The sequence below is a fragment of the Eumetopias jubatus genome, unplaced genomic scaffold, assembly GCF_037043125.1.
Source record: "Eumetopias jubatus isolate StellerSeaLion01/CBP00866 unplaced genomic scaffold, mEumJub1_p1.0 scaffold_11, whole genome shotgun sequence".
NCBI lineage: Eukaryota > Metazoa > Chordata > Mammalia > Carnivora > Otariidae > Eumetopias > Eumetopias jubatus.
This window is the reverse complement of record NW_028274817.1, coordinates 46,634,164-46,647,330: the sequence shown is the minus strand read 5'-3', so window position 1 is coordinate 46,647,330 and position 13,167 is coordinate 46,634,164.

The window sequence follows — 13,167 nt, the reverse complement described above, 5'->3', positions numbered from 1 at the left end:
CTGATGATAAATTGTCCCCATAAATGATGCATAAAAACGTGTCCTTTTGTGCGTAGCCCCAATGTTAAATTATCTGAGAGACATATTGTGGTCTTGCTCAAGCAGCTGTTAAGCTGCCGGACAGGCAGTGAGTCACAGCAGGCCAGCACTAAAATATTCCAAGTGCTCAGACTCAGCAAAGGAGAAAGCTAACCTAGCAAAAAGGGTCCCAGGCTCTCCTCCTGTATACAAGAACTCAACTTTGGACAAATTCAACACTTTATAACCTTCAGGTCTGTCTTCTCTTCAGATCAGTATCTGGTTACATAACTTTCCAAGGCAATTGTCTGGAAAGGGGGATCCATAAATATCATTCACAAAAACAGGCATCATAGGAACTCACCAAGCTGAGGAATCAAATGGGATTTTTCCCCCCTCCAAAACCACAAGGAACTAGCAGTATGCCACTTTTTTAAAGGAAGGGTAAGGCCTCGTTTCCCATCCCCCAATACTTTGCTTGGGAAAGAGAAAAGGGGCAAAGGAGAGAGAAAAAGCAGTGGTCAGAGGGTAATGTTAACCTTGATGTCCCAGCCAGTTCTAGTTTCAAAATTTCTGTCTACCAATCTGTCACACCTTCTACTGTCATTTGACTCTAGCCCCTTCTTGCTCAACTTCAAAGTTAATGGGTCATGAGCATATCTGTCTGGCACTTTCCATCAGAAAAGCATTTTCAAAGAGCAAAATCTTTACCAAGATGCTGCGGGCCAGGAGTCATTTCCCCCTTTTTAATAGTTGAGGAAGCAAATAGAAACAGATTTGCCCAAGGCTGAGTTAAAATTAGCCAGTCATTAATTGATAATTAGCATACATGCCATACTTGGATTACCAGTTTTCACAGAATGAGCAATTTCACAAATCTAAAAATGCAGCATCACTGAAAATACTTTCTTTTTTATTAATGATTTAGAAGACAACTGAGAATTTTGGAATACTTCAATTATCATAATAAACATTAATTTATAGCTGAAATATAAAAATGCAAAAAAATATGAGATTAATTTGAGGTTGTGTAGACTTGATGATGTTCTCTATTATTATTTTTAAATAAATTATTCATTTTTAACAATGGTTTTTAAGATCAGCCAATAGTTTTAAATTCCAAAGACATGCAATTTTATGTGGTCTACATTGTACTATATATACTACGTTCTGTGGGGTACAAATGAAGTAGAAGGTATACTCCTTATTTCCAAAGAAAAATAAGACACCCAAAATTTATAAGCCAAAGTACAGAAATTTAGACATAACTACAATTGTATAGGGCATGCTATATACATGTGCATAAACACACAGACAGATGCACACACACACGCGTGGTATAGAAAGCTCCATGTCATATTTTAGGGCTAAGAGTTCCTCTTCATATTATTTAATTAAGGAAGCATTTCTTCATCAAGTGAGAGACCTCAACCTGCACATAGTTTCACATTGGGAAAGTGTGATCCCCCTTAATGAGGCAGACCGTGAGTTCAAAAGAAAATACAAGGGACATCCTTAAAGAACCATTCAAATCATCTCATGTTTAGAAAGAAACAAGCCAGGGGCACCTGGGTGGCTCAGTTAAGTGATTGCTTTTGGCTCAGGTCATGATCGTGGAGTCCCAGGATCCAGTCCCACATTAGGCTCCCCGCTCAGCAGGGAGTCTGCTTCTCCCTCTGACCCCCCCCCGCCATGCTCTCTCTCTCTCATTCTCTCTCTCTCTCAAATAAATAAATAAAATCTTAAAAAAAAAAAGAAAGAATGAAACAAGCCAAAATGACAAACAAACAAAACCAACCACATTAGTCTGTCATCTCATACAGGCCCAAGCCAGGCTGAAAGAGAGAAAGTGTAGTATCTGTCTCCTGCTGTAGATTTTTGCCCCTCCCCTGAGTACTGGGCAGACTCCTTACATCATGCCTTGTACTGCCCTCAGATCAGCCCCACTGAAGCTAGCCCTGCCTCTTTTCCTATTACCACCCCTTCCTAAGCCCAGTCTCCCCAGCATAAGAAGTGACAACAAAGTTACTCTGATCTCCCAAGCCAGAGACCTTGCAGTAATTCTAATGTTCCCTGTCCTCCACTACAGTCTCTCACCAAATACTGCCAGTTTGTCCTCCTAAACCACCCCTCACTTATGCTTATGATCTAAGCCCCAGCTGTCACAATGTCCTCCCTACTGAAGTCCCCAGGCTGTAGGCTGAAACTAGAGCAAATCCTTTTAGATACAGTTGACTTTTCACTTAAAGATTTTATGAACTCCATTCCCTTTGTAAGTCTGTAATAGCTACTTACTACATTAAGGATTAGGCCTACCTTGTGTTCAGATAGTCCTTCCTCAAAGCACCCTTAGCACCACCTCATATCATTTTTCTGCTCCCACTACGCTACCCACTCCTTTGCTTGTCTCAGTCGCATTAGCTTCATGCTCTATTTGTGCAGTCATCCCATCTCATTTACAGTTTTCTCTCACTAATTTGATGAAATTGTAAAAACCCACTTTTTTCTTACCTAAACATGAAACCTAAATCCTCTCTGCTTCAATATGTGCCTGTGTAAGTTAATATATAATTCAATGAACACATCATTTACATAAGAGTTTAACTTGCAAATTTTAGAAGAGGGCCCATACTCTTTCCCATTTTGCTCTGTCCAGAACCTAGCACAGTATCAAAAACATATAGGTGGTCTTCCAATTTTTTTAATTTATTTATTTTTATTTAAATTCAATTAATTAACATATAATGTATTATTTGTTTCAGGGGTACAGGTCTGTGATTCATCAGTCTTACATAATACGCAGTGCTCATTACAACACATACCCTCCCCGATGTCCATCACCTAGTTACCCCATCCCCCCATCCCTCCAGCAACCCTCCGTTTGTTTTTTAAGATTAAGAGTCTCTTATGATTTGTCCCCCTCTCTGGTTTCGTCTTGTTTCATTTTTGGGGCCTCTTCCAATTTTTTTTTTTTTTTATTGAAAGCAATGAGAAAGAAGGCCTTGAGTTCTAGTGAACTTTAGGATGAAAGTTCCTATCTTACTTAAATCCATTTTTGTATTCTGTATCTTTTGACACAGTCCATTTCTACAAGTATGAAGAATTCTTCTAATCCCAGAATGATCAAAAGCATCAATGATTGCCCACAGCTCGATTATCTATTTCCATTATAATGCAGGCTTTTTGCATTTTCTTCTCAATTTTCAACGATTCCATGTATAAAAAAGAAAAAAAAAGGCAAAAAGCCCATCTGCCGTGAAATCACAAGAAATATCATATTACCTTTCAGATTCTTTGGGGATCTAAATTCCAATCAAGAAAAGTCAGGTGAGGCAAAGCCATCCATTGCTCCCACTCAGCATAAGGGCACTATGCATTAGTGTGCTCAGCGCCTTCCTGCACACCTAAAATGGCTCTTTGGCAGGACTAGGGGCAAAGGAAATCTATTTTGAGTCTTTATATATAAGGCTCACTGTCTGGCTGAGTCCAAAACTGTCACTTTGGCTCCTCAAGTCTAACGCTGAAAGCTTACTGAGATAAATATGGACCTTCTCATTCAGGCTGTCAGGAAATGCGTGGATCTATTTTATTTATACCCTTAAAAAATGATTTCATTTTGGCTTTCCTTTTTTGAAGAAGTTTCATTCTGGGGCTTAATTTTGCTGACAACATGCTGTTCCCTAACAAGAAAGAAAAGTGGCTCCATATTAAAAACCAGGTATTACTGTACACACACAAAAAATATGGTCTGTGGTTCGTTCCAAAGTCCTGCTCCTAAGTCTCCTCTGGTATCTTTAATTAATTCCCATGAAAGCTGCTTACCCAAGGACTGCATTGATCATTTATTTAGATTAATAGGCAACTCTGGCATTGTGTAACTTAATGAGTGAAGAGTCACTTGTATGCTTACTGTTTTGATATTTGAGTTCCATTTGCCTACCTTTTCTTCCATTCACTTATTTGAATCTCAGACCTATTGTCCTTGCTAAAAGGGCTCAGAAAGAGGCCGATTGAACCAAAGGAAATAACTAAGCCACAATAAATCCTTCAACCAAAACAAACAAACAAACAAAAAAATGAGCAATTCCACAGTGCTGAGATGATGTTAGCCTAACAAGTGATATGAATATACTGTCTATATTTATCCTTCCTTGCTGATGCTATCATTTGCCATTCTGAATTTTCCACTGACAGCAATATTTCTCCTGGTCTTACTTACAGAGATGTTGGCTACTAAAACACAATTCAGGCTCATACCCGTATCAGTCATCAGTGAGTGAGCCAAGAACAAGAAACTTGCCAAAGGTAGGAGATTTAGGGTACAGGCCCTAGCTATGGTTAAGTTGCTGAAGTAGAGAGGAGAAAGCAACAATGTGACTAGCTACAAATAGAACACTGGGATTTGAGCTTATTTATTTTGCAAAGGGGTCCATATGGCATGCCAGCTCATAAATTTACTGTGTCCACTAAAATCCATTCCTTGTGGCGGGGGTTGCCACTCACAGCCATGTCGCTCTAGCCATGTGTATCTATCTGGTGCACCACTGTGATGTAAATCCCCGTGTTCCCAATAATAGCTTTTGATGTTTTGGTTATGCTAAATCATATCACGTTTAGATCAGAATGGTTTGTGGTTGACCTTTTACATTTCCTGTTCCTCCAAACTACTTATCTCTTTGAGAGTATCTTTCTACTAATACATGTCAATCTAGGGTAATTGTTTCACTAACATGATCTACAAGATATGAAGAACCCAACATTCTATTCTGCTAGACACGGTGGCATGGCAGGGAGAAAATAAGTTATTTTCTTTATTGTCTAGTCATTTACAATACATTTGGCCTGATAAGATCTATACCTTCTAAACAGTTAAGAAAGTATGAGACAGAGCTTTTCAGAAGAATTTAAGAAGGAGAGCAAGAATTCTACGTATGCTCTCAGAGAACTTCTCTCTTTCAAAAGCCAACAGTGAATCAGAATCAACCTACCAATTTTGCTGAGAGATACCACAAATCCCTGATTTCCCAAAGATATTTGTTTTCTGTCTCCTTAAGATCAAGTTCAGCGACATATAACAGAAAATCCCAAAATGACATGATTTAAACAAAGTAGAAGTAGGCAGTCCAGGCAGTCCAGTCAATTGACCCTTGCACCTATCTTTCTTTTATTAATTGGACAGAAAGAGACACAGCGAGAGAGCGAACACAAGCAGGGGGAGTGGGAGAGGGAGAAGCAGGCTTCCCGCAGAGCAGGGAGCCTGATGCGGGTCTCGACCCCAGGACCCTGAGATCACGACCCGAGCCGAAGGCAGACGCCTAACGACTGAACCACCCAGGAGCCCCTGCACCTATCTTTCTGCTCCACCATCCTCAGTATGCAGTTTCCATTCTCAAGGTCATTTCATGATCTGAGCTAACTCCAGTTCTAGCCATCATGTTCATATTCCAGACTGGCATCACAAAGAAGCTGAGCAGGACAAAAGGCCACCCTCTATCTTTAGGGAGACTTTAACTTACATGTTATAAGCCAGAACTTAGCCACATGGCCAAACGTAGCTTCAAAGGAGATTGGTAATCGTCTTTGATCTGGGCGCCTTACCACACCAAATGAAATCATGATTCTGTTACTGAGAAAGAGAAGTTATGCTGGGGGAGGCAACTGCCAATGCTGGCCACACCTAGTTATTTGTTATAGGTTCTAGAATCTCTATTATTTTAAAGTCAACCCTTTTGTATTCAGTTGCTGTCTTTCAAAATCTCTGAATGTAAATATACTACTTGAAAAGTGGTAAAACTTTAACAAATTAAGACCCATTTTTATATGATCACAAACCAGTTTATATGATGAACTTTTTTCTCTGAAGAAGGTGACCATAAGTAAAGAAAATAAAAAACACTAATGAGAAAACAAATAAAAGATATGTTAAGGGAAAGTATCCACAGGACTCTGTGAAGTCAAGGCACTACAGGTTGAAAGGCTGAGGGTAGGAAGAGCCAAAACCAATTTTGCTCACTTCACAGTTTTGCTGAGGACTAACCCCACATGTCTAGGTTGATACAATGGTATGAAATTGCTATAGTCTGTAGATCATGCCCAAAGATAGTGGGTCACAAAGCAAATAATTTCATTAACTACTATCTTTTGTAAGGCTTTTATTCGTTTTTCATTTTTGTCAGCAAAGAGGGGAGGTGGTCCTAAAAGATTTAGAATTGGTTGGAAAAAGGACAGAAGAAAAACTTTCAAATAACTATAGCTCTTCTACTGAAATCAAAGTAGAGCACCATTTTGAAGAAAAGTATGGGGACAGTTTTTTCTTTTCAAAAACCATTATGAGTTTTTGGAGTAAGACCTTTACAAAATGAATATTATTCATCAAAGAGGTTTTGTCTTGACAGACTTAAATTGACTAGAGAAAGTTCATCTTCTACATTAGGGGGAATCAAAATGTGTCTAGTAGAGCAAATTTCATGACACATCATACACAGAGCAGATGTGAGAATCCGAGGCCAGAGAAAACAAGTTTTATTTTACTGTCACCCAGGGAAATTTCCCTTTTCTTTCAAGTAGCCAATAATCCACACTTATTTTTCTAAATCTTCATTTTGTGCACTATTAATGGATCCCATCCATCATCCTTATGAATAGAGCTTTGGAGATATAAAAGGCTGTAACCAATTTATAGACCAATCCCAGGAGTATAAACCTTTATATTCAGAGAAACTTGGATGACTATTTAAGCCACCAGAGGAAAAAAAAATTTATTAGTTTGAAACTTATTTACAGTCTTTGGGCCAACCAACACAAATTGATTCCCTACAGCACATTCATTGTGGGTATTCAATAAATATTAACCAACATTCCCCAGCGTTTTGACTCAGTATTATATTTAGGCATCTTAAGAATGAAGCCCACTTCAAATACTGAGAGATTTCTTCACAGAAATTCCACTTGTCTTGATATTGGGTTCAATTTTTTTCTAAAACTTGTTTTTCTAGTGTCTACATTTTATTAATGAACAAATCCTTTATAAAAGGTTTTACAGAAAACACTGAGAAATGTTTTCATCTGAGAGTATTGCTACCATAGTCTCAGATATTTTGACTTTGGGGGATTGAGAGAAGGGGAGGGAAAGTTGATTTGTTTTAGCTTTTCCTCAAAGCCCTCAAATGCTTGCCCTTCCAGTTTCTGTTTAGATAATAATTAAATGGTCTATAGGAACTGAGAAAAAAAAACACCTTGAAACATAGAAAATTGAAATTTATCTTTCATCAAGCATTCAGGTATTTCCCTCCAGGTGTCTAATTTCACATGCTAAAGCATGTTGTTTTAAAAACTAGAATGATTCAACATCTCATAACTTTTTGTACATATTTCTCTGCATTTCACACCTTATTCCAAAATGCTCAATGGGAATACATGTTACTCACAAAAGAAGGGCTATTTTTCATTTTATAGAGTAGGAAGTCTAGGAGACCATATTTTTCAGACATAAAATTTATAGAATTAAAAGTTTCATTCTGTGTCATCTGAAAAATGAGCAATCCTACTCCGAAGGTCACATTCCTACCCCATGCAGAAGTAGCCCTTGTCTCCTATTATCCAACCCCCAGGAGAAGATTTCTATACTAAAATAGAGAAAAAGACCTCAGACTTCTTTGTTATACAAAGCCTGAGATCAATAGACTTACTGTGCTCCCTACTGGCAAAATTGAGAGCTACAGCCAGCATCAAAAATTTATTCGACAAAAGCCTTACAGAACTAGGAATTTTAAATTTGTTTATGATGCCCAGAAACAGGATATCTTGCCATTTGAGTTCAAAAATTACCAAAAAAAGACTATTCATTAGCCTGAGAGCAGAAGTAAAGTGAAGTCAGAGCACCTCCTGGTTAAGCTGAATATGAATTCATATGCTAATGCCATTTCACATTATTGTCAGTGTTACTAGCTATTCACTAGGCTCTGATCAAACCATATCTAAACATAGCCTGATCCAGTGGTTCTCAAACTTTAGTCTGCATCAGAAGCTCCCAGGGTGCCTATTTAAAAATGTACAGTCTTAGATCCAAGGCCCAGAAATTCTGATTCTGCAGGTTTGTGATGAAACTCTGGGATGTGCATTTTATCAGTTTTTCCCTTCCCTGGTGATTCTGCTGTAAATAGCTCAAGGAATACATTTTTAATAACATTGACATATTCTTTGCAAAACACCTTAATAGTGTGGTCAGAATAATTAGTGAGTTACATGTCAACAACACCACCATCCAAAATATGATCTCCCTGATGGGACTGAAGGAATGCCACCCCATTCCTTGCTCTCACACATACTAGCTCCTGAGAACATTTTTAATTAATAATAACAACAATAATAATGGACATTTATTGTTTTCTTCTTCCCCACCACAAAGTGCTTTTCTTTTACAGGTTTTCCCTGCTATCCAAAAGTAGAGGATTCCTATGAAATCTTTCATAAGCCCAAATGACATAAAGAAAAGAAATTTGTTTATATGGAAAATTTTTTGAGCATTCCCAGACCCCAAAAAGTAACTTTTTATAGGCTTTTCTGATACCTTAAGACACATCTTGCTAATGGATGCACAACATAAATGGAGATAAAACACCGATGCTCACAGACACAGTTTGACGCTATGGCAACTTGATGCTGAGATGATAAGTGAATTTCTTTCAGTTAGTGAAAACAAGTAGCAACATAGCTCTTTCTTAAAAGCAAAGGGGCATAATGTGAACTTTTTAAAAGCAGGGGAGGGACGCCTGGGTGGCTCAGTTGGTTGAGCATCAGACTCTTGGTTTCTGCTCAGGTCATGATCTTGGGGTCTTGAGATCAAGTCCTATGTCAGACTCACCCTCAGTGCAAATCTGCTTGGGATTCTTTCCCTCTTCCTCTCCCTCCCTTTCTTCCTCTCCCTCCCCCTCTGCCCTTCTCCACCCTCTGGTGCACATAAACATGCGCAAGCTCTCTCTCTCTCTCTCTCTCTCTCTCTCTTTAAAATAAATAAATATTTTTTAAAAAGCAGGAGATACCTGTATTAACTAACTTAATCTTCATTAATCCTATGGATGAGTTAGGAACAATTATCATTCTTATTTTACAAATGAAGAAACTGAGACATTGCCCAAGGTCACACACTTTGTAAGTGACAGAGCCAAGATATGAAGGCAGGCAGTTTGGCTCCAAAGCCAATGCATTTAACCGCTATGTTATACTAACCGTCTACATTTAAAAGGGAAAGTACTAGCTTTTTTTTCTTTGTTATGATATGACTTTTAGTTTGCTCATTAAGATACAAAATTAAAAAATTATTGTAAGGGGAAAAAAGATTTGGTATAGCCCTTTATCAGAAGCTTACTTGATCAAGTTCAATTTAGTATGTGGTCATGATAATACCCACTATAATGCTTTTATAATCTTACCGTGTTCCCAGCTAATTCACTGCCTCACTTAAGAGATTTGAAAACTGAAACATTAAGCAAAATTTCCAAGGTCACCACAGAGCTGATGGTGATACATAATAAAACCTGCTCACCTTCCTCTGTACCCCCAGTTCCTGCATGCTCCCCTCTCAGCTCCTCTACACACTGGCCTGATTTGAATAGTACGGTATCTATAGCCTGGGAATGGTCATGTGTAGAAGATGTAAAAGAACAAATTGTGTATTAAGCAGACTTGGTTGGCATGGCTTTTGGAAAGCATGCTAATGCCTAAAAGACAATAAACAGAATTGAAGACATCAGCCTAGACAAGAGATATGTTTTCTTTAGAGTTGTCATAATAAATCTCTCTCTGAACTTTACCTGACATTTAGGTGTAGCAGGTCTTCAAATGCAGACCTTTGATTTTTTTTCCCTTTCTTAACCTCACTTGAAACATCACTATTTCCTTCTCTATACCCCTCTTATAAAATACTTTTAAAGGATCCTGGACATAATAGTATTCTGCTCATGCCCTGTAAAAACAATTTGTGAGATTAAAGCATGTGCAATTCTTTCTAGTTGCAACTGTAAAGAGAAAGAAGTCACCAGTAGCTGCTTATATTCATGGGCAACTGTAAGTTCCACTTAGAGCTTACCAGGGCCTGAGAGCAACTTATAAGAAGAAGCTGCATTCACCATCCTAAGTCATCATCATACTAAATTCCAGGGTGTAGGACTCCATTTTTTCCAGCAGTCACCATGAGTCTTAATAGTATGAAGTTATCAAAATTCATGAAATAATGGTAACAGCGGATTTTGATTGATGGCTTTATCCCCAGACCGCTTTTGTGAACCACTGGAAAAGTCATTTCAATAATAAGACATGCTCTGTGATGCCACTCCATCTGCAACTGCTTTTTCCTCTCCTCTTCCTTTACTATAACAAAGGACCTTTCAAACTGTATGTGTGAGGTAAGCAAATAGTCAGCCTTATGCTAAGCTGCTTAATCATATTCATAGCATTAAAACCAAGTAAAGAAATAAATAAATGAATCAATGGAATGAAATACCATTCCTTAACTACTGAATTAGCAAAAATGAAGAAGATTCTCAGTGTTGAGATGTATATGTGAAAAAAAGGCACTCTGATAGAGTAGTAAAGACAGTGTAATTGATGCAGCTATTTTGAGGGCAATTTGGCAATATCAATCAAGATTAGAGCTGCACATACTCTTTGAATAGCTATACTTCAGATGGAAATCTAACCTAAAGATATATACTTGCAATATATAAAAAGATAATTCAAATGGTATTATTGTATTGATTGTGCTGAAAAAAACCTCAATGATTCAGTGATAGGGCATGGTTAAATAAATTATGTCATATCCCCACTCCGGAACAATAAAAAAAAAAAAAATCTCCATGACGGGATCTAGAAAACTCTCCAAGAGGCATTGTTAAATTGGATAAAAGTAGGCTAAGAAGCAGCTTGTATAATAAAAATAATAGCTAACCAGGCAGAACTTCTGGAATGGCAGGGTAAGGACTTCTGTAAATCCACTCCTCCACTAAAGCAATGCAAATTCTGGCAAAATATTAAAAACCAATTTTTGCAGAAATATGGAAATTCATCAAAGCCTGAAACAATCTGAGGAGCATTTAGTCAAGAAAAACTACTTAATCTCCATTAAGAACACTTTACGGCATTTTTAACTTGGTCTACTCCCATGTCCCTCTCCCCAGTTCCATAACTGCCTTGAAAAACAGTAGCCCCATGATGGGTATTAAGGAGGGCACGTATTGCATGGAGCACTGGGTGTTATATGCAAACAATGAATCATGGAACACTACATCAAAAACTAATGAAGTAATGTATGGTGACATAACATAATAAAATTAAATTAAATTAAAAAAAAAAAGAAAAACAGCATACTCACAACCATAGTAGCTGTAAAGAAAACAACAACAGCATTACAACCACCAGAGGGAACAGACTGAGTTTAGAGCTCCTCAAAAAGTCCCATCTCCAGAACACTGTCATTATTTAACCTGTCTCATACCTCCCTAGAATGCCCCATTCATAGAGTGTTTTCATTATTGGACCTGACTTGGAGCTTGCTCTATGAGAAATACCTTATCTGTAAAGCATTTATTGAAAACAATAAGCAGCATGTGATGCAGAGTTGCCAAGTTATACTATCATCTAAAATGCCCTGTTTTCAACAAAAATTATAAGACTCAAAGAAATAGGAAAATGTGGCCCATATCCGGGGTGGGGGGTAAGATATTCAGTAGAAACTGTTCCTAAAGAAAGCTCAGACATTGGACTTACTAGACAAAGACTTCTAAGGAGCTTTCATAAATATGTTTAAAGAACTAAGGAAAACCATGTCTAAAAAATTAAAGAAAAAGTATGACAATGATACCTCACCACATACAGAATATCAATGAAAAGAAAGATGTTTTTTAGAACATCCAAATAGAAATTCTGGAGTTGAAAAATACAATAACTGAAATGAAAAATTTACTATAGAAGTGTTCAACAGAAGATTTGAGCTGACAGAAGAAAGAATCAGAGAACCCAAAATAGGTCAATTAAAATTAGCTTGTCTGAGTAACAGAAAGTAAAAAGAATAAAGAAAAATAAACAGAGCCTCACAGACCTATGAGACACCATCAAGCATACTCACATACATATAATGGAAGTTCCAGAAAGGTGAGGGGGCAAAGAAGGGGGCAGAAAGAACATTTAAAGAAATAATGACCCAAAACTCCCCACATTCCAGGAAAAGCTTTAATCTACACATCCAAAAAACTCCAAGTTAGGAAAAGCTAAGGATATATACAACCAGACACATTGTAGTCAAACTGTTGAAGGACAAAGACAAAAGATTTTTGAAAGCAGCAGGAAAGAAACAACTCATCATGTACAGGGATCATCTATAAGATTAATAGTGGATTTCTGAACAGAAATTGTGGAAGCCAGAATGCAGTGGAAGCACATATTGAAAATATTGTCAACCAAGAACTCTGTATTTGACAAAACTATTTCTCAAAAATGAAGGAAAGATGAAGACATTTCCAATGAACAAAAAAATGAGTTTTTACTAGCAGACCTGCCATATAAGAAATACTCATGGGTGTCCTTCAGTCTGAAATAAAAGGACTAGGCACAAGGAAATAAAAAGCACCAATGAAAGTAACTATGTAGGTTAATATAAAAGATAATATACATGAAACTAATGTAACATTGTATGTCAACTATGCTTCAATAAAAAAATATAGTATAAATGTATTGTTTGTAATTTTTGTCCTCTCCTACCTTATTTAAAATATAATTTCATAGAGAAATAATTATAAAACTGTGTCGGTGGAACTAAAGATGTATGAAAGAATAATTTCTATAACAATAATAGCTCAAAGGAATGGAAACAGAATGGAGGTATATTGGAACAAAGAGTCTGTATAGAATTGAATTTAAATTAATATTACTCTGAACTAGATTGCTTTAAAATGATCGTTGTAATCCCCAGGGCTATCACTAAGACAATAACTTGAAAAATACATAGTAAAAGAAACAACAATATAATTTAAATGATACACTTGAAAATACCTATTTATCACAAAAGAAGGAAGTAATGGCAGAGAAGTACAAAAAGACATGAGACATACAGAAAACAAATAACAAAATGGCAGAAGTCAGTCCTTCCTTATCAGA